Below are 27,267 nucleotides of genomic sequence, written 5' to 3'. Positions count from 1 at the left end.
AACAGACGGGCAGCAAGGTGCAAAGTCATCAGGCAAAAGCAAGGTCAGAGTAGGGAGCCGAGTTCAGGAACTGATAATCAGAAGTGTAGCGAAATCCAGTAGCAGGGTCAGGGAAAGCCAAGGTTCAGTAACAGGTGACAGGCAGGTAAACACAGGATACAGGTACCGAAACAGCTGAGATCTGTCAGCACTAGACTGGGATCAGTGTGCCCCTAAATAGGATGTCTGGCACCAAGGGAATGCATGGCCGCGCTCCTGTGGACGTGCGCGCTCCTCTGCTCATGCGCATTGGTGCATCTGCGCATGTGCGTGCGCTCGTGTGCCCGGAGCGTGCTGACAGTTCTCTTACACGTAAGCAACATCTGTTTCTCACCTACATAGACTTTATCTTGTGGTTTGTGGTTTAAGACAGAGCCCAGAGTACATTTTCTGTCCTAACTGTAATATACCTTATCAAGCATGGAAGTCCCTCATTAGCCCCCATCTTTTTGTCTTTGAAACTGCATAAATACTGTGAATCTGTGTTCAATAAACTAGAGACCTTTTGATAACACTCTGCAACTGTTCATGTGTATCATTGGGTTCTCTCTCAGATCTGACGGACCACTGAAGTGTTATTTTGCATTACCTAAGAATACGCCTGGGTGGTTATATTACATATCCTCACCACCTAAATTTACATATTTTTTTATTTTATAGTAACCAGACTGCCATGGTTTTATCATTTATATCTTCTTTCTTTTTTGTACAGGTATTTAACAAGAAAAATATTATTTTGCAACTATTAATGGACATAGATGCCCTGCGGCTGAATGTAATCACCCTTGAGAACAGAAAATTAAGAGTAGATAAGATTATCTTGCATAAATAGATAAATGGCTATACAGACTATTCTATTGAAGGTTGCTCAATTTAGGTCACCACCAAAGACAAGCTTCTTACAGCTGGAAAAAAATGTAATCTCCACATACAGAAAAGGTTGTTTTTTTTTACTTCGAGAGCTGTGAAAATGTGAAATAGTCTTTCAGAGGAATTGGATGTAGCTGCCTCGATAGACTGTTTAAATAAAAATAAAAAGAGTTGGATGTGTTTCTGATATAGAAACAATATAGAAACGGCTACGTATAAGAACTATATATTGGAACGCTGATCCGGGGAGTTTTCTGATTGCTTTGGGGATCAGGAAGAAATTTCTTTCCCTGAAAGAGCAAATTAAATCTCACTTTATAAAAGATTTTTCTTCTTTAGCTCTATTAACTAGGGTTAAGAACTCATGCAAACAGGGCATAAGGCCTGGCAGCAAGACCTTGCATACAAACATGTTCATATGCTGAAGGCATATAGCGTCTGTTCTAAGATTATATGCGTCCAGCGTGCAGTGCAAATGTAGTCTACTTGCCATCACCTGAGCCACTGATTACACACTATTGATGTCTACATGTCAGGCCTCAATGAGTCAGTCATGTAGCAGTGGTGTATGTGCAGAATGACCTTAATGAATGATTGAAGGTCAACCATTCTGATGCCCCTAAAAGGCTACTTTGACACTGATGTACCGCAGTTTACCCGCACCGCAGATGCATCACAGTGCACCTGCAAATTTCCTGCGGGTTAGTTGGGCTTTGCCACAGACTTACAATATACTGTATCTTGCCGGCGTGGTGCACTTTCTGAAGGTGCACCAAAACTACTACATTCAGGAGTTTTCGTGCCCTTTCAGAAAGTGAACCAGGAAAGCTGCAGGTGCATTGAGCTGCACCTGCGGATTACTGTAAAAGCAGTCTAATAACCCTTTTTCATAAGTGCTAATATGCCTACTGCAAAAGTGCAGTGTATGTGATATTTAGTACACTGACCTTTTCCTCTTCCAGCTTCTGCTGGCATCGCTCTCCAGGCTGTTAGAAAGGTCCCAGGCGAAGTGCACTTGGTATTACTCCACCTGAAACTGCAGAAAAAGCATTGGCTTCCCTCCGTTTACCTGCTTCCTCCGCTGCTGCTGGCTCCATGCACTTTGATGCTCTGGGATGGCAGGTTGGCAACCGGTTGATCCCGATCTGGGCTTGCCGACCCACCACCCCAGGGCATGGCAATATGCTTGATTTGGCGTCAAGGACCACATTAGAGGGCTCCAAGGGCCACATGTGGCCCCAAGGGCCAGCGGTTGAGCATCCCTGCCCTATGAGTAAGCTCTGATTGTAGTGAAACAATTTTTCACATAACTGGTGGTACAGTGTGTATGACGGAGAGTTTATCAAATGGACATTAAAGGGTCACTAAAGGAAATTTTTTTTTTTGCTAAATAGCTTCCTTTACCTTACTGGTTTCATGTCCTCATTGTTTGTTTTTGCTTTGAAGTAGCTGTAATTCTGCTGTGATCTCCACACTTCCTGGTTGCCTGTTTCCTTATAACCATGGTACTGGGAGATTTTCACGGTGGTCTAAGCTGTCATTACTGTGTGTCTAAAACTCCTCAGAACCAATCAGATTCATTTTAAAAACAAAACACTGCCCTGAAGTGAAACTAGAGGCACATTATATGATAGATTAAATTCAATTTTTAATCATTTTTAAAAGCAATCAGTTAACTTTTATGTCTCTATACCCAATAAACAGTCATTTCAGCAAAAAAAAAATGTTTCCTTTAGTGACCCTTTAAGGCTTTTAAATGGTAAGTGGCTTTCCCTTCTTTTTTAAAGAGTCTATGGGGTTGATTATACTAAAGGCAAATCCACTTTCCACTACAAGTGCACTGCAAATGCACTTGGAAGTGCACTTAGAAGTGCAGTCGCTTTAGATCTGAGGGGAAGATCTGAAATAAGGGGAAGCTCTGCTGATTTTATCATCCAATCATGCACAAGCAAAAATATTTTTTTATTGTCCTTGCATGTCCCCCTCAGATCTACAGCGACTGCACTTCCAAGTGCATTGGCAGTGCACTCGTAGTGCAAAGTGGATTTGCCTTTGGTAAATAATCCCCTATGTGTGGATATAAACATCAGACACAGACACCACTGATTATACATTGTTGAAATTTACACTATGGGGGTTATTTACAAAAGGCAAATCCACTTTGCACTACAAGTGAAAACTAAAAGTGCAAAGGGCACTTGAAATTGCACTGAAAGTGCACTTGAAAGTGCAGTCGCTGTACATTTGAGGGGTAGATCTGAAATGAGGGGAAGCTCTGCTGATTTTATTATCCAATCATGTTCAAGCTAAAATGCTGTTTTTTTTTCTTGCATGTCCCTCTCGGATCTACAGCGACTGCACTTCCAAGTGCACTCTTGACAATAAGGTGCCTGTGCGCTGTATGCGTGTAAAAATTAGCACAAAGTTTAACTGCATACCGTGTAAAATATGCTGTATGCGTGTAAATGTAGGACTTGGTTGCAGATTGTTTTTTACACAGCTGAACTCACCTTTAGATTACAGAGCTTTGCGCAGCTGCATCCATAGAGTATAATACAGCTGCATTCAGATCCATAAAAAAAAGCATTACAAAATTGAACAAAGCATTTTTTGGATGTGTATGAATCCTAAGGGTTTAAAGGATGTTTGGTCACAACAATTAAACTTAATATACTAGTGTTGTCCTTCATGCTCTCTGTTACTATAGAAAAGCTGACATTTAATTTACTTATATTATTTTAGTTTCATATAAATGTATAGCCACTAGACATGTGCACACTGAAATATTTTGTTTCGGAATTTTGTTTTCGTCCGAAAAATAAATTCATTTAGTTACTCAAAAAATGCATTAGTCCGAAAATCCGAATGAATTAAGGTCGAATGTGTCAATTGAAGGCTTATGGTGTCTGTCGAATGTTCTAAGAAGATTCGACGAAGCAGCTAAACTGTACGAAGCCGCAATCGTACATTTCCGGTCGAATGTTGCGCCTAAAAGCTATAGAAGAATTCTAATGTTGTATGACACTAGTAATAATTATATTTATAAATTTTTATTACTAGTCAACCAACATTAGAATTCTTCTATAGTCTAGGGGCCAAGCATTTGACCATAAATGTCGTATGTTTTTAGCTGCTTCCTCGAATCTTCATGTCTCCATAATGTCAAATCTTTTCTCTCTATGTAGACTAATAGAGTTAGGTTAGGCACATTCGACCTTTTTTGCTATTGTCTCTATAATGTCGAATCTTTTCTCTCTATGTTGAATCTTTCCTCTCTATGTAGAATAATCTTGGACTAATAGAGTTAAGGTTAGGCACATTCGACCGCAGATTCGATAGACACAGATCGATATTGTCAGAGTCATGTTGAATGAGTGAGTGAGTGAGTGAAAAACTTATATAGCGCAACACATGCAAACTGAATTGCCTCTGGGTGCTTAGTATCCATTCCCTGAGTGAATTTTTTTCCCTCAGAAGAGGTGGGTTTTGATCTTTCCTCTGAAGGCCAAGTAGTTCGCCTCCAATCGGATTCTGGTTGGTAGAGCGTTCCACAGTCTAGGTCCTTGGACTGCAAATCTTTGTTCTCCTTTGGACTTGTATCTGGCTTTGGGTATCTTGAGTAGATTTTGGTTGCTGGATTGCAGAACGCGATTGGGGTTGTGAGCTTTTAGCTTTTAGTTTTTCGCATAGATAATTGGGGTGCCTTTCCTTGAATACACTTATGCAGAGTGCCTTGAAAGTGATTCTGTCTTTTACTGGCAACCAATGAAGGGATCTCAGTGAAGGCGAGATTGATTTCCATGTTTTTTTCCCTGTCACAAGTCGGGCGGCTGTATTTTGAACGACTTGCAGACGAGTGATTTGGTATTTGGGGAGTCCGAGATAGAGGGCATTTGCATAGTCAAGTCTGGAGTTGATAATTGTTCCTACCACGACTGCTATGTCTTCTTTTGGGATAAAGGGAACAAATCTACGTAGCAGGCACAGCAGATGGTGCGATCCGCTGACTACTGACCCTATTTGTGCATCCATTGTCATGTGGGTGTTTTTTTAGAATTGGTTTGATTATACCTTCTTTCAGCAAGGTTGGCACCATGCCCTCCTTGAATGATTGGTTTATGAGCTGCATGATAGCTGGTGCCAAAATATCGGCACATTCTTTCAGCAGTTTAGTGGGGATGATATCATTAGGCGCTGTTCTATTTTGCAGAGTACTGATGATATTTTTAGTGGCATCGATGGAGATGGGTTTTAGAGTGAATTTTGTTGATTTCTGCGTTTTTATGTGGGTATTAGGTTTAAGATTAGGGGGGGGGGGGGTTGATGAAGGTTCTATTTTGCTGAATACTTTCACAGATTTTTTCAATTTTGTTAATGAAATAATCCGATAATTTGTTGCAAAATTCTTGAGTCAGAATTGGGGGCCTCTAGACAGACTGGGTTCATGGTCTGGGTGACTAGCTTGAAGAGTTCTAGGGGGGCGATTTAGGGCATTAGCGATGATGTTGGAAAAGTGATTTTTTTTTGGCTATAAAGATTTCTTTGTGGTATTTCTTGGTTATTGTCTTATAAATGGTGTGGTTTTCCTCTGAAGAGCTTCTTTTCCAAGCTGCTTCCGCTCTTCTGCGCTCTTGCTTTAGCAACGCCAGCTGGTCGGTAAACCAGCTGGAGTTGTTTTTGCGGATGCATGTTTTGCGTTTTGGCGCTACTAAGTCGGCTGACTGTAGTAGAGCCTTGATGATGACGTAGAAGTGAATCTTCTATCTATATCGAACTGTTGCTGCAACGTAAACTAAAATAAAGCATTTTTTTATGTCGGATCTTTCGGATTTCGGATTCTGCACTTTCGTTATCGTTTTTAAAACGATAACTAAAATACCCGAAATTCGGACGAAAATGCATTCTGATTAAAACGAATGCACATGTCTAATAGCCACAAAAAGTAAGGGGTCTGCATGTTATTCCCGAGTTCGGGGGTGATTTCAGAGACATCTGTGTAGGTTGCTGCACAGATGTCAATGTAAATTGCACCCCGAATTCGCCAAAAGTATACAGACGATTGCCGTCAATTTGGCATGCAATTTGTTAAAACGCATGCCAAATCGTTCCAATGTGATCCAGGGCTCAAGTGTGATTTCTGATAACTTTATCTAGTAAAAGCTCTCTGTTACTGAGTTCTAGGACAAACTCTCTTGTTGCAATTGTCTGTGCAATGTGAAGCCTATTTGTCTTTAGTAAATCAACCCCTAAGTGAGATAAGATGTACATGATTCACCCTAGCATTGCCCACCCAACATTATATGTTTTGAATATACAGTAGTTATCATAATCATAGTTGGAAAGTCATCAAACTGAAATATAGTTCATACAAAAACTTTGTTATTAGCAATGAATGAAATCATTTATTTCCCAGAAGTAAAAAGGAGATTACAACTTGCCATTGACATGTTTCAGATCAGCCTAGATTAAAGCTCTATCTGACATTAATCTTCTGATGCAAGTTGAAAGGTACCTGTTCCCTGCCTGGAACTATAACATCTAATTATGCTAAGAAATTCCCAAAGCTTTCCTTAGGTGATTCGTTTTCAAGGAGAAAGAGAGGATAAATGTACTGTTGGCTCCATTCATTGCAATATTATCTCCTTCTACAGAACACATTTCTTTTCCATCAATATTCTTTGTTTCAGAGTTGTGCTGCCAGCCGTGTAGTTAGCTTGTGGGCACCACGAACATCTATCAAAAGGGTGAAAATTAGATTAAGATTGGATAGTGGAAGGTGTAAAAAAAAAGATATCTGTCATTTGGGAAAGTACAGAAGGTTTTTTTTGTTTTTTTAATTAGCTGAGAAAATGGTATGATATGTCACACTTACAGATTACTTAAGAACACTTTCCACTTTAGTCTACTTTTTATTAAAGATAAAATATTGTATATAGCAGCTTATGAAACCATTTTTTTTCTAAAATATACACTTAGGGGTTTATTTTTAAATGTTTTCCCACTAGGTTCCTAGAATGTTCACTTCTGGAATCTTGGAGAAAATTTGTGTGGATCCTGTGTGAAGAAAATTATAAACAAACCCCTTGGGGAAGCCATTCTAAACCAGGGCTTAGTAGAACCCTAGGCTTCCTTCAGAGGTTGCTAGGGTTTCTTCGAGATGCGGCTGATTGACTTCCCATTTGATGATGCCTGCAAAGCCACTCGGCAGAGCCAGCTGCAGAATCTTAGCTGTCTGTAAGGAAGGCATTCTGACCACTACTGTAAGGGGGGCATTCTTTCCACTGGCCACCCATGTAAAGGGAATTTTCCAACTGACCTACAATAAATTTACTGGGTTTCCAGAGATCAAAATAAACAATTGAAAGGGCTTCTCTGGGGTCAAAAGGTTACAGTGTACATGGCACACCCAGCTCCCATGTTGCTCCAGTCCATATCTTCTTGGCTTTCAGGAATTTTTTTATTTTTTTTGTAAGTGGAGGCATTGTGACGAGGTAGGGAGTAAAAATCATGCATCGGGTTGTCAGGTGTAACTTAAAATTCAAATTTCTTATCTGAAACCGTAGTCACGGGACGGGCCGGGTCACAATTATACTTTCTTCTGATCTGTAGTGCGGGAGGGTCCTTCTTGTAGTGTTTTAGACATTTCCTGTTGACACAGATGTTGCCAATAGGCTTTTAGAAGTGTCCATTAAATGGTCCAACTCCTCATAGGATCCTCAAAGGGGATTACATCATGATGTTACAAGACTGATCGCTGCATGGAGAGCAGCTAGTAATCACATTATAGTAACTTAAACAATTATCACCAATCTAAGAATCTTTGTTTATTAAAGAAAATAAAGAGTGGCTAGAAGGGTGGGAAGCAATTTTTTTGCTAGTGTTTAGCTTTAATGTATGCACATTGTTGTATGTAAGCAGTGTTTACCAACCTCTCTTTCATCGGGAACTGTCATTCTGAGGCCCCGTACACACGTCCGAGAAACTCGACGGGCAAAACACATCGTTTTGCTCGTCGAGTTCCTTGTGAAGCCGCCGAGGATCTTGGCGAGCCAAGTTTCCTCATTGACTAATGAGAAAATAGAGAACATGTTCTCTATTTGGCTCGACGGTTTCCTCGGCTAAAAGTGTACACACGACCGGGTTTCTCGGCAGAATACGGCTCCGATCGAGTTTCTGGCTGAATTCTGCCGAGAAACTCAGTCGTGTGTACGGGGCCTAAGACTTCATGTAAACTGCAGCTACTAAACTTGAGCATTTTTGCGTTTTTTTGCCAAAGCTCCTATACTCAACTCTTTAAAAATGTGTCCATGTACATAAAAGGCTTTTATGATCATTTAGGAGCTGCTGCGGTTAGGGGAGGTTCAACCTCCATCTCCTGAATGCGAAAGAATCGCGTTCAGGATAGGAAAGTTTTGACTGCGAGCCGCAAAACTGGTGGGAGAGACAGCAGGACTGGGATACACTCCCCTTGCTCCTTGTCACTGGCTTCCACTGATATCTCTAAACCAACGGGGAGGGAGAGAGCAGACAGTGCTTCTACTCTTGTGCACATCATTGGATCGAGATCAGGCTCAGGTAAGTATAAGAGGGGGCTGGGGTGTTGCAGTAACTGCATGCAAAAGTTTTTTTTTTACTATGCATTAAAGTACAAAACCTTACGCCTTTAGAACCACTTAAATATTCAATGGCAACCCAACTCACTATGGAAAAGAACATACATTGCACCACAATACTGTATGTTGTATAAAATTGTGCATGCCCAATTTTTGGAGCATTTTTGCTCATTTGCTGATCTATCATTTGAATGGGCTACTTTAAAGCGGAGGTTCACCCTAAAACAATTATATACCATTCCATCCAGCATACTGCCGACATGTACAGTATGCTGTTTTTTTTTGTGTTTTTTTTTTTTGCTGTACATACCGTTTAATCGTTCTTTTTCTTTTCAGACTCCCGCGGGGAATAGGCGTTCCTATGAAGAGGCGTAGATGATTGACATGCGGCTAATGCGCGAAAAAAGCCGAACTGAGACTCGGCTATATACGGCACCTGCGCAGTCAGCTCCTAGTCTGTGCGCAGGCTCCGTATAGAGCCGCACGTCAATCATCTACGCCTCTTCATAGGAACGCCTATTCCCTGCAGTAGTCTGAAAAGAAAAAGAACAATTAAACGGTATGTACAGCGGAAAAAAAAACCCCAGCATACTGTACATGTCGGCAGTATGCTGGATGGAATGGTATATAATTGTTTTAGGGTTACCTTCTCTTTGAAGTGCTTCAAAAGGTTCATTTTTTTCTTCTTTCAAATAATAAACACATCACACTTTTTTGCTCTGTTCAATGGTTTTGCACAGAGCAGCCCAGGTCTTTTTCTTCTCAGGTCCCCCACCAGCATTTCTGGCCCCTACTCCTTGCCGAGTGCCCCAAGAGCAAGCTGCACTTGTGCATCCCCCATTCCCTTATTACTCACTGTGATTGACAGCAGTGGAAGCCCTTGGCTTCCACTGGTGTGGCTCAGCCAATGAGGAGGCAGAGACCCGGGGAAGCCATTTCTTGCATTCACATCGCTAGTTCTGAATCTGGCTCAGGTAACTATTAAGGGGGCTAAGGGGGGAGCTGCACACTGAAGGTTTTTTACCTTCATGCATGAAGGTAAAAACCTTCGCCCTTTACAACCACTTTAACACAGCACATGTTATTGCAAGTTTTTCAAAACACAGGGATCCTTACACCTCATCACCATCTACCCTTCCATGCAATCCAGCACTAAAATAATATTTTTTCTGGGATTGACTTTTACCCTACATGACCCAGCCCATGCTCAGAATTAACAAGCCATGCTCATATCTATTGCATTGCTAGCCATGTTCAGCATCTCCATACAAATAATTTGGTAAACAAAACCATTTCTATATCTGCATTTAAAGGGTCACTAAAGGATTTATTTTTTTAGCTAAATAGCTTCCTTTACCTTACTGCAGTCCTGGTTTCATGTCCTCATTGTTCGTTTTTTCTTTGATGTTGCTGTAATTCTTCTCTGTTCTGGACACTTCCTGGTTGTCTGTTTCCTGATCACCACAGTACTGGGAGATTTCTCACTGTGGTGACTAATCAAGGAGGTGTGATTACTGTGTGTCAGCACCAATCCAGTTTCGTTTTACAAAGCATCACTGCCCTCTATTAGCTCTTTGTCTCTGTACATCAGAGAACCAGGAAACAACAGCAAAAACGAAACTAAACTGTAGGTACATTATATGATTGTTTTTTATCTATTTTTAATCATTTTTAAAGGGAATCGGTTAACTATTATGTCTCTATACCCTGCAAACAGTCATTTCAGCTAAAAAAAAATGTTTTCCTTTAGTGACCCTTTAACTAAGAATTCACCTGTTTGGCAACAGCTGCCTTCTAATAAGAAATATTTAGAAAATACATAACTCTTCCTTTAACAGTTTACTGTAGGAGATTTACAAACAGATTGTAGAAGGTTGATTCATTTTGCAGCCAGAATAATGCTTCTTAAAGGCAAAGTTCCAGAACGAGTAGGCTGTCATAGATGTCACTTGTGATGACTGGTGAGGCATGCCTGTGTCACATGAGAAATCTGTTATTCCTTCTGCTAGAGAAAAAAATGCTCTTTTACTTATTTTGGGATTTTTTATTTCCCCACACTAGCTTAGCGCGCAGTGTCATCTCCACTATGTCACATTGCGGTACAGCTGACTTAAATTAATAGAGGATCAGGGGAAGTTGCCAAAGCAATCTGCTTCCTTGCAGAGATGTTCAAAAAGAATCTGCTTGGATATTAATTCTTCACATCTGTCAAACAATCGCTAAGATAGAGATAAAGTCACAAATCCTTCCTTATCCACGTACAGCCATTCATACGGCTGGCAGCAATAATGTGATATATTCTGAAAACTGACGGGAAAATAAGAAACAAGCCAGGGTGTCTCAGAGACAAAATGTAGTAAGCAATATTGGTGAATGGCTGAGTATCCAGTGAACGTCTATCAAACTTTAATAGAGAATCACTTGCATAATTTTGAGTGTGTAGGAGTTCAGAGCCCATTTAAAATTGTGCATTGAGGTCATAAATGCTAAATCGCAAGTTTTATTGAAATGTTGGCAATGTACCTGCTAACTTGCGGTGGGTCATAGTGCCATCCATTGTGAAAAGCACACCAAAACATTGTATCTTAATCATAATATTTCTTTGGGGGTGTGTCCAAGATGGCAGACTGACCGGGTGTGCATCTCGGAGCTGTGCTGGGTGAATCCTGTCTATTATCCCTTTCCTGAGATATCGGGTGCTCCTGAGCCACCATCTAGGCTGCAGATGTTGTACAAGTCCTAAGGGCGTGGCGAAGGGGGTAAGAAATTGCGATTCCCCCTGGTGATTCCTGCTACACTCAGCCTGGAGCCTCGGGTGGACGAAGGCCTACTGCCACATGCCAATAAGGTGTCACAAACTGATCTGACGGAAAAACCTGCGGTGTCCACGCTAGGGATTTCTGAGATGCCTTCTGCCAGGCTGCACTCACTACTAAAATTGAGGTTGTGCAACTTGATATTGGTCTGATCAGACAGGATTTAGACAAGGTGTGCTCCCGACTGACTGTGGTGGAGGGTAGAGTTGGGCATGTGGAGGACCCTACTGCAGAGAATACGTGGTGATTTTCACCCTGCAGACTAAAGTTAAAGGGTCACTAAAGGAATTTTTTTAGCTAAATAGCTTCCTTTACCTTACTGCAGTCCTGGTTTCATGTCCTCATTGTTCGTTTTTGCTCTGATGTTGCTTTAATTCTTCTCTGTTCTGAACAGTCTGTTTCCTGATGAAAAAAGTCATGGTAGCTTTCTCTTTGTGGTCACTAATCAAGGAGGTGTGATTACTGTGTGTCTAAAACCCCTCAGCACTAACCAGTTTTGTTTTACAAACCATCACTGCCCTGTATTGGCTCTTTGTCTCTGTTCATCACAGAAGCATGAAACAGCATGCAAAAACGAAACTGAAACTGTAGGTACATTATATGATTGATTTTTATCTATTTTTAATCATTTTTAAAAGGAATCAGTTAACTAGTATGTCTCTATACCCTGTAAACAGTCATTTCAGCAAAAAAAATAATAATTTCCTTTACAACTCCTTTAAGGTGCTGAGGATGCTGAAAATCGATGCTGGTGCAATAACATTTGAATTATTTGCCTACCGGAGGGTGCTGAAGGAAGAGATCCTGCTACCTTTATAGAGGATCTGCTAAAGACCCTCCTGCCAGAGGCCCAGTTATACCCCTACTTTACTGTGGAAAGGGCTAATCGCATGCCTCCACAGCCAGGGCCGCAGTGGGCCTTTCTCCACACATTCATTCTCTGGATCCTCAACTTCCACGATCAGATGAAGTTCTGCGAGCTTCTAGGATGGCAGATGAGCTCCTTTATCGTAACAACCAGTTGATGCTGTTCCCAGACTATTCGGAGGAGACCCAGAAACTTAGATGATCCTTCAAATCTGTTAAATACACGAGTAAGTGCACGAGTGCTGTGAGTTCACAAGTGCTGTGAGTGTACGTGGGCTGTGAGTGCACTGGGCTGTGAGTGCACATGGACTGTGAGTGCACGTGGCCTGTGAGTACCTGTTTATTGTATTGTTGAGTACCTGTGTATTGTTGAGTATTAGTGTCAGGAAGCTAGTTGTTAGTTAATTTGGCCAGGGTTTAACCCTTTCATGACAAAGCCTATTTCTGACATCTGTTGCTTGCAAGTTAAAATCTGTATTTTTTGCTAGAAAATTACTTAGAAACCTCAAACATATATATTGTTTTAGCAGAGAATCTAGAGAATAAAATGGAAATCTTTGCAATATTTTATGTCACACTGTATTTGCGCAGCGGTCTTTCAAATGCAATTTTTTTAGGAAAAAATATTTTATCAATAAAAAAAAAACTACACAGTTAACTTGTTTTTGTATAATGTGAAAGATGATTTTACGCCGAGTAAATAGATAAATTGCGCACACTCGTGGAATGGCGACAATGTAAACATCCCTTGTGACAGTAATAAGTGATGACAAGTATTCTTTATGGAGGGATCGGGGGTCTAAAAGACCCCAAATCCCTCCTTTGCGCTTCAAAGTATTCAGATTGCCAAAAACAGCGATTCTGAATACTGTCACTTTTTTAAAAACCGGCAACATCGGCAGCTGCAGGCATCATCCCAGTATATCACTTGAAAGCCAAGGCCGCAAATCTGAGTACTCTCGGCGGGAAGGAGATAATCCTCAATCCCCATCAAATTAGTAAGTACGATGCCCGGCGGGTGTGGAGATGCAACTCGGTGTACATCTTGCGGCATGTATGTATTCCTTGATCATCTGATTGAATACTGCTGTGCAAAATATAAGCACATTGTTTTCCTGGAAGAGTAGATGGGTAACAGTCAGGAAGGATAGAGGGGAAAGAGTCAGGGAGGCCAGTCCTGGGCTGGAATATACCTATAAGTACGCCCTGTGTGGTGCCATTAGTGAAACCAGTCAGGGACTAGCACTGCTGGAGTTGAGTGACTCCCCTAGCTGCCAGGGGAATAACTCCTTCAGTGAGGGTGGGAGTAAAGTCAAAGGGAAAGAGAGACAGATTCTGGTGTTGTCTAATTTTGATTGGGGTAATTTGTGTTGGTAGCTATATATTCGAGGGGGCTACAGTGGAGCGACACCCCGATGAAGTATTCTCATACGAAATGCGTCGGCTCGCTTCCACTGCTGCCTCATTTGTGTATACACACATGAATTTACAGCCTACATGTGAGTGTAATTGCTGTTTTTAAAAATAAATGCTTTATTTTACAATTTTACGCTATGTGGCCACCCTTCTCTTTTATCTCCTAAAACATCATTGACACCACTTTGAGTGGCTCGGCTTAGGAACCCTCTTTTCCAATACAAAGTTCCCCTTGAAGCAGTTTGCAATAGAAGCATTTGATGAGTATACCATCCAGCTGCCTGCTTCCATGACCCTGGATATATACACAAAAGCCTTTTCTGACTTCTGGCGACATACGTCCCCATAAGTCCACCATTTCCGGTAAGCAGATTACCACACTAGTGGTAGTGTTCTGATCACTTCAAGGACAATATTTACATCCCTTGCATCTGATTCAATCTCACGTGGTGGAATATATCATTTATGGACTTTAATCATCATTTGCTTTATTTTTTGTATTGATCACCATACTATATTGTTTATTCACTTATTATGGTTTAACTATAGGAATAATATTACCATTGTTACTGTGTTGCACCTAGGAATCCTTATTGAGTTATTATGTGTTATATATCACCTATTATCCAAGTATATTTTCACAATCTACATGGTACTACACTTATTTTTCCAGTGACTGAAATAGGCTAAGTTAAATGTCCATGCAACAAAAAGCCTATAAGCATAACGAAGGAAAAATCCAAAAATAAAAGTGCAGGTGTAGATAACATGAAGAAAAGGTAGGTTTCCGGTGTTCTCTTCAAAATAAGTGAGGATGTCCCCTTACCTTACTGCTGTAAGGTAACAGCATATAACCCCAAATACACTTTCTGGTCGTGTCCGCATAGGATGTTATCCGGATGGACTGTAATTGAAGAGATAGATCCCTCTCGGTAGTCACTTGCGAGAAATGACTCGCACCCAGGGAGATAAAGTGCCAATAGTGCAGTATTGTTTTAAAAAGGTTTATTAACAAAATACACTAGGGTACTCACATAGCTGTGATAAAATCAGGCATGTAAAATGTAAGAGTGCGTTCGCCGACATCATCTCCGGTACCTCTTGGTGGACTCTTGGTTACACATTGCTTTGTAGCGTGCTGTGCTTGTTTTAATGTGGCATGTCCAGTTCACCAGGCATCACATCTGCTAAACGTGCCCATCAAAATCAATGAGATTGAGTGCCAAATACAGCGGTGGTTTCGGTGCGATATTTGAATGTAAAATCACCATTGAAATTGAAAAAAAAAAAAAAGTTTAGCCAGCTCTAAATCACAATCTGAAAAGCATTTTACTGGGGATTTCTTTTTAGAGCCCACAGCCCATGTATAAGAAGCCTATGGTTGATATAAGGGTATCAATTTTGCTAACTTCTCCCAGATATCAGCATTATAAGGCATCACATTAATTTTTAAAAATAAAGTATTAAATAAAAAAAAATTCTCTGATTACTAGGCTTGCATACATAACACATTGTTTAAGAATTTTATAATTATAGTGGCAATTAACAAATTATTTTACAGCTTGTGGAAAATGGGATAGTGAAACATATTGTTCCCCTATCACCATTGTTGGTTTCCACAGTAACCATATAAAACAGCCTATCAAGTGTTAAGATGCTTCGACGTTTAACAATGTAAGTGAAAAGCACTTAAAACATGTATTTAGACTGTATGTTGGATGCTGCAATGTAAACACACCGACAAAAGAAGCAACACACATTTCAGTTTATATCATGTTATTTTCCATACAAAAGCAGAAAAACTACCATAATGAAATGTATATTCTGATATAGCCATAAGAAGAAATAAGATGAGCTCAACAAAAAACATCCATTGACTTTATATTATTTATACCCATGGAACCCCCTAAAGCAGGGGTCCCCAACCACCAAGCCCGGCCCAATACCAGGGCATGAGAGACGCAAGCGAGCGGGCGGATGAGAGAAGCAAGCGAATGAGAGAAGAGGGCAGATGGGTTTCTTCAATGTCAGGGGTGTGGCGGGGAGCAGAGAGATGACATCATCTTTCACCGCTCACCACTCTCCTGCCCCCACTCAGGACCAATCACTGCACAGAGGCCTGCCTCTGTGGTAAATGGACCAGTGCTGCCACCATTGCAGTGACAATCCACATCTGGTGTCACTGGCAGGCATTGTGGCAAGTGACAATCTGCATCTGGTGGCAGCGATGTGGCAGGTGACAATCCGCATCTGGTGGTAGGCAGCGCGACAAGTGACAATCCACATCTGGTGGCAGGGAGTGGGGCAAGTGACAATCCACATCTGGTGGCAGGCGATGTGGCAAGTGACAATCCACTTCTGGTGGCAGGCAGCGTGGCAAGTGACAATCCACATCTGGTGGCAGGCAGCGTGGCAAGTGACAATCCACATCTGGTGACGGGCAGCGTGACAAGTGACAATCTGCATCTAGTGGTAGGTGATAAGCTGCATCTGAACACACACAGGTGACGTGGCAAGTGACAATCCGCATCTGGAGGCATCAGCGTGGCAAGGGGCAAGCTGCATCTGAAGGCAGGTGACGTGGCAAATGACAATCTACATTTGGTGGCAGGTGACATGGCAGGTGACAAGCTGCATCTGAACACAGGTGACATTGCAAGTGACAATCCACATCTGGTGGCAGGCAACGTGGCAAGTGACAAGCTGCGTCTGGTGGCAGGTGACTGTGGCAAGTGACACGCTCAGGGCTCCCACTAATTCTGCATTAAGGTGAATTGAACTATTTCCTTTTATATTACAATGATGTAATAATAGAAATAATGTACTGTACGTCAATTACCCTCACACCATATCAACCATGCTGTCAGGATGATTGAAGCACCAACACCAGCCATTGTCCTGAGAAATTGCCTGCAAAAAAAATCGCCCCCCCCCCCCCACGCCACTGCGGCTTACACATATATTTGCAAATGTGTGCAAACAAAACCCTCTGTTTTTAACGTGGATTGTTGGACAATGTCAATTTAGTTGTTTTTCAGGCTGGCAAGTAAGTGAGCTGGGAAATCTTTTGTTTGTTAGAGAGCATAGAAAGTGAACAGCTCATAAGAGTTCTAGCAACAAAATCCATCCATTGGAAATCTCGCTAATACTTGAGCTGCATCAAATGTTATACAACAGCAAAAATACCTTTTATACGCAATTGGTGTTGTTGTACCTGTATCTCACATTAAACTTGTAGCTGGGCAATTTGACCAAAAAATAATTTAGTAGAAATAAGGTTTAGATGGACAATATCCGTGGATTCATAAACAATCCTGTGGGTTGGAAATGTATGTGCAGGTTTACCCAGAGGAATTTTTGTTCATACATAAAGCACTGCATGGTCTTTCAACCATGGCCAGTAGGCTTAGCAGAGACAATAAGAGAGTTTTGAAAAAGCCAGATCTCTCACTATAAAAGGTGGTGCTCAGATTAGCCATGCTGTCATTATATTCAAAGCTTTTGTAAGGAAAGCATGGGTAAAGCAGACAAACTGTATAGAAAGAGATTACAGGGTCAGATGTAGGTAGGTAGGGTCAGTTAGCAAACTGTGCTTTAAATTTCTAAATGTTATTATTACTATTAGTCCTTCAATTAAATAAATGTCCTTTAATATAAACTTAAACCTTTGTCAGTAACATGTTTGGTTGCTTGCACTTTAGGCAATTTGCTGTTTTCTTGTTTAGTAGATTTGTTTTGGGGCTTTCTTCGCCTTTTAGTTTATAGTTGCTTTAGAGGCAGCAGTCACTTTTATATGCTCTTCCTTCAATAACAAACATCATTTTTTGGATGAAAAACTTTTGTAGTTTCAGGTGATTTTATTTTGGTATATTCCTTTTTTGGGAATTATGTTGGTTTTTATTGATCGGACCTTTATTTTAGTGTGGGGTGCTCCAAGTGTAGCATTCGCTTGTTGCTGAACATCTATTCTTGATGCCTTTTGGTCTTCACACAGCATATATTGTTTCAAAGAAAGAAAAAATATTGGTAAAACCAAAGTGTGCACCTAAACCCCCTCAAAAAACATCACCCACATTCAACACACCACACTATGCTCAAAGTAAAAAATAAAAGTTGGGCATATGCCAGTTAGGCCTATTTTCCAGACAAAAACTGCCCTGTCGCTGGCCAATTTTAATCAGCTCTAATTAATTTTTTCTAATTTTTCTATGAAAACACCTGAACCTGCCTTGTGTATCTAATTTGCAGCCTAGTGTTGATCATTAAACTGTGCTTCTACTGGACATTTTTTACAGTGCTTTATCATCCGAGTTCTTTTAATTCTTGTATTAAAATACCTAGTGTCTAGTACATTTCAACCCTAGTCTTGCTTTTGAAAAGTGCCTTGGCCAGTAGTCTCTTAAATCTGGAAGGAAAACACTTGTCTGTGCCCTGCGTCTAATACAATATGGCCCTGTCTTCCTTCTCAATTGTCCTGCTTCTTGCTACTTTTACGCTGCTGTTAATGAATGTTTTGGCAGGGCAGTTTTGAATCAGCAAGAACAGAGACAGCCTCAGCAAACCCACTGTTCAATTTGTATATGCTGTTCAAAGCAGGCTTTTTACGGCTTGATGAAAAACCCCCTAGTGTTGCTAGCATTTTTGTGTTAGGGCTCTTTCACACGGAGGGGACCATTTCTGGGTCCGCTCCGTGTGTCCGCCAAAGCTCAGCGGGGATCCCCGCTGAGCTGTTGGTGGATAGGGCGGTCCCCGCACACAGTGCAGGGACCGCCCTGTCTCTGCTCCACTCTCCCCTATGGGGGATCGGATGCAGACGGACTGTCTGTCCGTCTGCATCCGATCCGTTCCGCCGAACGGAAGAAAAATAGGGTTTCTTCCGTTCGGAAAATCGCATCCCGACGGACGCGGACGCTAGCGGATGCTCCATCCGCTAACGGACGCGATCGCATAGGGATTCATTACAAGTCCATTAACGGACTTGTAATGAGCGGACGAACGGTCCGCTAGTGTGAAAGAGCCCTTAGTGTAGGTACATTTTCAGGCTTGTCTGGCAGCCAAGCCTGTGTGTTTTTTCCTGGGTTGGGCAGAGATCCAGGGAGAGCTGGATGATTTATAGGCAGCATCACTGAGCCCCCCCCCCCCCCCACTTCTAGAACGTACTGGAACTTACGTCGGTCGTATCTTAGCAATATATTCAAGCGTATCTCAGTTTGAGAATACGCGTAAATATACGATGGCGGGGATTCGGACTTACGACGGTGTATCTACTGATACGCCCATCGTAAGTCTTTATGAATCTACCCCTTTGTTTTTAATATCTGTCATTGGTGCATCTCCCTCATGACACTTCCCAGCTTCCCATGCCTTTTGTTGACCTTTGTCTGTTAGTCAAAAAAATTGCCAGAATTCAATAATGGGATTCACTCCCCTATAGACTTCAGTTGGACTCATCACCAACTTCTGGTTGACCAAATTTTGTATTCAATTCACCAAACCCTTAGCGCATTAAACGTGGAGGGATTTACTCATCCCTGTTATTTCATTGACCTCTGTCAGGTTCCCACTGGGGAGATTCACCCTATATATCTAAAACATGTTTACAAGACAATTTCTTCACTTTTTAAAGTCACTTTAAACAAACAAGTCTTTATGGATTTAGCATTTCAGGGTGAAATAAATAAAAAGAGTTGAATTACGACTATCAAGCGCCGTACTTTAGATTGGCAGAGATATTATTAAAGTGGAGCGAAGCAAGAATCAAAGAGCTTCAGATTTGCAGTAGTACTGTCAGTCTAATCTTTCTCCCGTACCATTCTAGCATACATAAATTGCAAAGACTCATGTTTATGATTAAAATGAGATCATTGTGTACTTTTATTATTTTTTTCCAGAGATTAGAATTCAGAAACTCATCTAAATTTTTAAATCATATGTCAAGCACTCTATGTACTCTGACTGTGTAATGCAATAGATTAAAATTACCAGCCCCATTTTGTAGACATTTTCTTACATATATAAATAAAAAGAGTTCATTTATTCCCGGAGCAGTTTACAAGAAAAAACAACACCCATTCAGAGGATTTTCCTTCCAGTAGAGGTGCCAATCAGTGCCCAGCAGTAATGCCTGCCAGTCCCTCTTCATCAGTGCTGCCTATCAGAGCCATTAATTAGTGCCACCCATCAGTGCCCAACAGTGCTGCCTATAAGTGCCTATCAGTGATGCATATCAGTGCCCAACAGTGCTGCCTATAAGTGCCTATCAGTGATGTCTATCAGTGCTCATCAGTGATGCCTATCAGTTACACTTATGAGTGCCCATCAGTGCCACCTATCAATGCCCATATGTGCCACCTATTAATGCCCATCAGTGCTGCATATCAGTGCCGCCTATCAGTGCCCAGTGTCACCTATCAGTGCCACCTATGAGTGAGCATCAGTGCCACCTATCAATGCCCATTAGTGCCGCCTATCAGTGCCACCTTATCAGTGCAACCTCATCAGCGCCCATCAGTGAAGGAGAAAACATACGTATTTACAAAATTTTAAAAAAGAAACAAAAAGGAAAAAAAATTCAAACTATTCGTTTTTTTTTATTTGTTTAGCAAAAAGAAAAAAGAAAAACCCAGTGGTGATCAAATACCACCTAGCTCTATTCGTGGGAAGAAAATTATAAAAATTATGATTGGGTACAATGTTGCATGACTGCGTAATTGTCATTCAATGTATGACAGCGCTAAAAGCTGAAAATTTGTCTGGGCAGTAAGGGGGGAAGTGCCCTGTATTGAAGTGGTTAAGCAGCTGGATCCACGATATCACAGCATTTCTGAAAGGTATGCTTTAACCACTTAAGGACCCCTTCACGCCGATATACGTCGGCAGAATGGCACGGCTGGGCACATCAACGTATATGTACATTGCCCTTTAAGCCCAGCCGTGGGGTCGCGGGCGCATGCCCACGACCCGATCCGAAGCTCCGTGACCACGCCCGCAGAACTCGCGGACCCGATCGCCGCTGGAGTCCCGCGATCGGTCCCCGGAGCTGAAGAACGGGGAGAGCTGTGTGTAAACACAGCTTCCCCGTTCTTCACTGTGGCGCCGTCATCGATTGTGTGTTCCCTTATATAGGGAATCACAATCGATGACGTCACACCTACAGCCACACCCCCTACAGTTAGAAACACATATAAGGTCACACTTAACCCCTTCAGCGCCCCCTTGTGGTTAACTCCCAAACTGCAATTGTCATTTTCACAATAAACAATGCATTTTAAATGCATTTTTTGGTGTGAAAATGACAATGGTCCCAAAAATGTGTCAAAATTGTCCGAAGTGTCCGCCATAATGTCGCAGTCACAAAAAAAATCACTGATCGCCGCCATTAGTAGTAAAAAAAAAAAAATAATAAAAATGCCATAAAACTATCCCCTATTTTGTAAACGCTATAAAATTTGCGCTAACCAACCGATAAACGCTTATTGCGATTTTTTTTACCAAAAATAGGTAGAAGAATACGTATCGGCCTAAACTGAGGAAAACATTTTTTTTATATATATTTTTGGGGGATATTTATTATAGCAAAAAGTAAAAAATATTGCATTTTTTTCAAAATTGTCGCTCTATTTTTGTTTATAGCGCAAAAAATAAAAACCGCAGTGGGAAAAAAAGGACGCCAATTTTTTTTGGGAGCCACGTCGCACGACCGCGCAATTGTCAGTTAAAGCGACGCAGTGCCGAATCGCAAAAACTGGCCTGGTCCTTTAGCTGCCTAAAGGTCTGGGTCTTAAGTGGTTAAAGTGGATGTAAACCCAATTTTTCTTTTTTTATGTCACAATGTAGAGAATAAGATTTCCTATCATCGGTGCCCAGTCTTGCCACACAGAGTTAATCCAGCTCTGAGCAATCCTCTTTTATTGTTCAGTGAAAATTAACAGACTTCCAGATAAAAACCTGTCTAAATAAAAAGTCCTTTCCGTCCCCTTGCTTCGAGTGACAGGGTTTTTACATATCTCGTGCACTAGCTTGGACACATGCACATTCCTGGATGTTTATCATAATTTAATGGGGGGTGATCCACAGTTCATTGTAAGAGGTAATGTATGTCACTCGAAGCAAGGGTACAGAAAGGACTTTTTATTTAGACAGGGTTTTATCTGGAAGTCTGTTAATTTTCGTTGAACAATAAAAGAGGATTGCTCAGAGCTGGATTAACTCTGTGTGGCAAGACCGGGCACAGATGATAGGAATGCTTATTCTCTACATTGTGACATAAAAAAAAAAAAATATTTTTTGGGTTTACATCCACTTTAAACTCCTTTTTTACCTGACATTATTCTTATTTAGCGTTAGTATTATTATTCAGTGCTATTATCATTGCCATGTAAATCTGCCTGCGTAAGCCTGCGTAATTTAAAGCAGGCTTGGAGTGGGGGTGTTGTAAGGTAATCTGGTATGACCCCACGTAATTGACGCTTTTTACGAACGGCGCATGCACCGTCCGTGGACGTATCCCAGTGCGCATGCGCGAAATCACGTCGCAAATAGTCAATGCTTTCGACGTGAACGTAACTTACGCAAAGCCCTATTCGCGAACGACGTAAAAGACGTAATTTGACGCTGTCCCGATGTCCATACCTAACATTGCGTACACCTCATAGAGGCAGGGGTAACATTACGCCGAAAAAAGCCTTACGTAAACGACGTAAAAAAATGCGCCGGACGGACGTTCGTTTGAGAATCAGCGTATCTAGCTAATTTGCATACTCTACGCGGAAATCAACGGAAGCGCCACCTAGCGGCCAGCGTGAATATGCACCTAAGATCCGACGGCGTACTAAGACGTACGTCAGTCAGATCTAGCCCACATTCAGTCGTATCTTGTTTTGTGGATACAAAACAAAGATACGACGGCGCATCGTAGAACTTACGCGGCGTATCAATAGATACGCCGCCGTAAGTTCTTAGTGGATCTGGCCCAATATGTTTTCTTTTTTCCCGCCGGGATACCTGGTGGACTTTTTCCCGTCAGGAAAACCAGTCGTGTGTGCGCTTTCCCGAGGGGGGGAAAACGCGCATGCTCAGAATCAAGTATGAGGCGGGAGCGCTCATTCTGGTAAAACTAGCGTTCGGAATGGAGATAGCACATTCGTCACGCTGTTACGAACTGAAAAGCATGAAAACTGAAAAGCGCAAATCGTCTCTCACCAAACTTTTACTAATACGATGATCAGCAAAAGCAGCCCAAAGGGTGGCACCATTTGAATAGAACTTTCCCTTTATAGTCCCATCATACGTGGTGCATGGGCGGTATTTGACCTGAATGTGTGTATGCAAGGCAGGCTTGAGAGGAATCCCGTTGGGAAAAACTTCGTTATTTTCATGTCAAGAAAAACAGTCGTGTGTACGAGGCATTACATGAGTGAATTACGCTTGCTAGGGGTAGATTTCTTCTGACTTTTTGTTGTCTTCCTCCGTTTGTAAGTATGAGCTGTATATAAGTCGAATGTATGTAACTTGGGGGATTGACTGCCTGTATTAAACGTTATCTTTGTTATATAGTTGCGTTCTAGAGTCTCACATCATCAGAGTGCTTTCACAATGTTTCTCTAATGTCAGTCTGTTTGCTTATACTGTGTACTATTTACATGTTTTTATCAGTTTATGTGATAGCCCTGAAAAAGGGAGCAACATTTAGCACATGAAATGGGTTGGCATTTACATTGCTCTTTCAATTATCTTCATCTATTTTTGCAGTGCATCCAGAAAGTATTTATAGACCTTGGCCCAGATTCTTAAAGGACTTACGACGGCGCAGCGCCATGTACGCCGTCGTAAGTCCTAATCTGACCCGTCGTATCTATGCGTCTGATTCTTAGAATCAGTTACGCATAGATATCCATTAGATCGGACAGGCGTAAGTCTCTTAGGCCGTCGGATCTTAAGTGCATTTTTTTTTTTGCCTGCTAGGTGGCGCTTCCGTCAAAATCCGCGTTGAGTATGCAAATTAGCTAGATACGCGAATTCCCGAACGTACACGCGGCCGACGCAGTAAAGTTACGAAGTTTAGGTTAGGCTTTTCCTGGCGTAAAGTTGCCCCTGCTATATGAGGCGCAGCCAATGTTAAGTATGGCCGTCGTTCCCGCGTTGAAATTTTAAAAAGTTACAGCGTTTGCGTAAGTCGTCCGTGAATTGGGCTGGACGTCATTTACGTTCACGTCGAAACCAATGACGTCCTTGCGACGTCATTTAGAGCAATGCACACTGGGATATTTTACGGACAGTGCATGCGCAGTTCGTTCGGCGCGGGGACACGCTTCATTCAAATGATACACGCCCCCTACCCGCCGAATTTGAATTCCGCCGGGTGATTTACGCTACGCCGACGCAACTTTACAGGCAAGTGCTTTGTGAATAAAGCACTTGCCTGAAAAACTTGCGGCGGCGTAACGTAAATGACATACGTTACGCCGCCGCAGAGATACGCCCAGTGTACAAGAATCTGGGCCCTTCACTTTTCCACATTTTGTTATATTACAGCCTTATTCCAAAATGGAATAATTTTATTATGTTTCTCAAAATTCTACAAACAATACGCCATAATGACAACGTGAAAGAAGTTTGTTTGAAATATTTGCAAATTTATTAAAAATAGAAAATGAAAAGATCACCTGTACATAAGTATTCACAGCCTTTGCCATGACACTCAAAATGTAGCTCAGGTGCATCCTGTTTCCACTGATCATCCTTGAGATGTTTCTCCAACCTAATTGGAGTCCACATGCGGTAACTTAAAGCGGTGGTTCACCCATAAAAACGACTTCCCCCTATTACACTGCCCCCCCGCATTACAATACGAATATGCCATTAATTTTTTTTGGCTGCTGTACATACCTGGGTACAGCTATTCACCCGTGTCCTCCGGGTTGCGAGTCCCGCGGGAGTGGGCGTTCCTACCATGGCGGTGATTGACGTTTTGACTAAAAAATGAGCTCCCCCCGTCGCGTAAGCCGCGTCACGACTGGCGATGCGCAGGCGCAGTATAGCGCCGACTCGCCGTTCGGCTCCTTCCGCCAATCGTGACGCTGCTTACGCGACGGGGGGAGCTCGTTTTTTAGTCAAAGCGTCAATCACCGCAGTGGGGGGCAGTGTAATAGGGGGAAGTCGTTTTTATGTGTGAACCACCGCTTTAATTTGACATGATTTGGAAAGGCACACACCTGTCACCTGCACACACCTGTCTACATAAAGTCCCACAGTTAACCACTTAAGGACCCCCTACCGACGATATACGTCGGCAGAATGGCACGGCTGGGCACAATCACGTACCTGTACGTGTCTCTTTAAGGCCCAGCCGTGGGGTCGCGTACGCTCCACCAGCGGCGCGCTCGCAATCCGATCCGAAGCTCAGTGACCGCGCCCGCTTGACCCGCGGACACAATTGCCGCCGGTGTCCCGGATCGGTCACCGGAGCTGAAGAACTGGGAGAGATGAGTGTAAACACACCTTCCCCGTTCTTCATTGTGGCAGTGTCAGTGATCGTCCGCTCCCTGATATAGGGAAAGACGATCACTGACGTCACACGTCCAGCCCCGCCCCCCCTACAGTTAGAAACACATATGAGGTCACACTTAACCCCTACAGTGCCCCCTAGTAGTTAACTCCTAAACTGCAATTGTCAGTTTCACAGTAATCAATGCATTTTTATAGCACTTTTTGCTGTGAAAATGACAATGGTCCCAAAAATGTGTCAAAATTGTCCGATGTGTCTGAAATAATGTCGCAGTCACGAAAAAAATCGCTGATCGCCGCCATTAGTAGTAAAAAATAAATGTATTAATAAAAATGCAATAAAACTATCCCCTATTTTGTAAACGCTATAAACTTTGCGCAAACCAAATCGATAAACGCTTATTGCGTTTTTTTTTTACCAAAAATAGGTAGAAGAATACGTATCGGCCTAAACTGAGGAAAAAATATGTTTTTTTATATATTTTTGGGGCATATTTATTATAGCAAAAAGTAAAAAATATTGATTTGTTTTCGAAATTGTCGCATCCCACCTTTCCTTCCAAGTGGTCATTTAGAGGACATTAGGATAAAATTTGTGGAAAAGTTCATTCAGATTGCTACACAGGTCATCACTCTTGAAAATAATATTGGCCTAGGGCCAGGGATAACTACGTTTTAGCAGATATTTGTTCAGGAACCAGAGCCATCTGAGATGGTGACAAAAATAAAACTTTGTAAGAAAAATGTATTACACAATAAGGGCTTCAGCAGGGGGCACGTCAGAACTCTGCAGACAGACACCTTCTTCCATACAGAGAGCCAATATCCTTCTTCACAGCAAGCTGGCAGGGGACATACGGTTCTACTGAGGCTGAGGCTGCTTTCTAAAGAGAAACAGTAAGACTTTGAAAACATTTTGTTTTGTCGCTCCTGGAAAATATTAAGCTGGTCTTATGCCCTGTACACACGATTGGATTTTCCGTCAAAAAGTTGGATGTGGGCCTTTGGTCAGAAATTCCGGCCGTGTGTATGCTCCATCCAACATTTTCTGTCATAATTTCCACCAGCAAAAGATTGAGAGCAGATTCTCTATTTTTCCGAAAAAGTTCTTGGCGGAAAACCCGCAATTCCGACACACAAAAAAACACGCATTCTCAGAATCCAGCAGAAGAGCCGAACTGCCGATTGAACTTCATTGATCTCGGCTCGTTGTATGTCTTGTACGTCACCGCGTTTTTGATGGTTGGAATTTCAGACAGGATTTGTGTGACCGTGTGTATGCAATACAAGTTTGAGCCAACATTCCGTCAGAAAAAATCCACGGTTTTCTTGTCAGAATTTCCGATCGTGTGTACAGGGCAAAACTTGAAAGTTCAGTTTTAACTTCGCTCCTCTCAGCTCTATGTCACTCTTCCAAATGATGCTCATAGACTAAGCATACCCTTATGATGTTGCTGGCCTTACTTAGCTGTGCCTAGTAGCAAACAATTTGAAAAGGCCAACAGAGGTTCCCTCTTTAGTCTTCCTGGTTACAAACGAATACACAAAGGTAAAGGTTATCTTATTGGTATTGCTATCTTATCTTAAGGTATTGATGTATGTGATCTGGTTCCCTGGCAAGAGGCTCCTACACCAAAGAGGATCTCCATGGGTTCCTTGTCTAGTAGTGTAATGTAACAAAAATGTAAATTGAACTGCCACACCATATGGTGTAAAAAAAAAACTTGCAGTCAGCCCTGACACCTTGTCCTGTGAAACATCTAAGGGAGGAAATATTTTTCTTTTAAAGAAAGCACTCTTCTCCTCATCAACATGGAGAGGTTCCCCTCACATCTAGGGCATGTGGCCTTGTATGGTTTAAGGGGCAATTTTTTTGGGGGGGGGTGGTGCCTTAACTTTTTTTCTTGATTTTGTGCAAGGGGTTCCCCCTAAATCCATGAACTATAGGGGAACACCCATGCCATTTTTTGTTTTTGTGTGGGGTACCCCCATTACCATCTTATACTGTACCAGACCCTTACCTAGGATAAGGGTCTGCTATAGATGAATGGAGTCTCCAGTCATTTTGTTTACAAACAGAATGAAGCAATTGGGAGCTATCAATTTGCCAGCAATTTAAACATTAAAAATTAGAATCTCTG

The sequence above is a fragment of the Rana temporaria genome, chromosome 6, assembly GCF_905171775.1.
Source record: "Rana temporaria chromosome 6, aRanTem1.1, whole genome shotgun sequence".
NCBI classification, from domain to species: domain Eukaryota; kingdom Metazoa; phylum Chordata; class Amphibia; order Anura; family Ranidae; genus Rana; species Rana temporaria.
Note: the sequence above shows the minus strand (reverse complement) of the source record.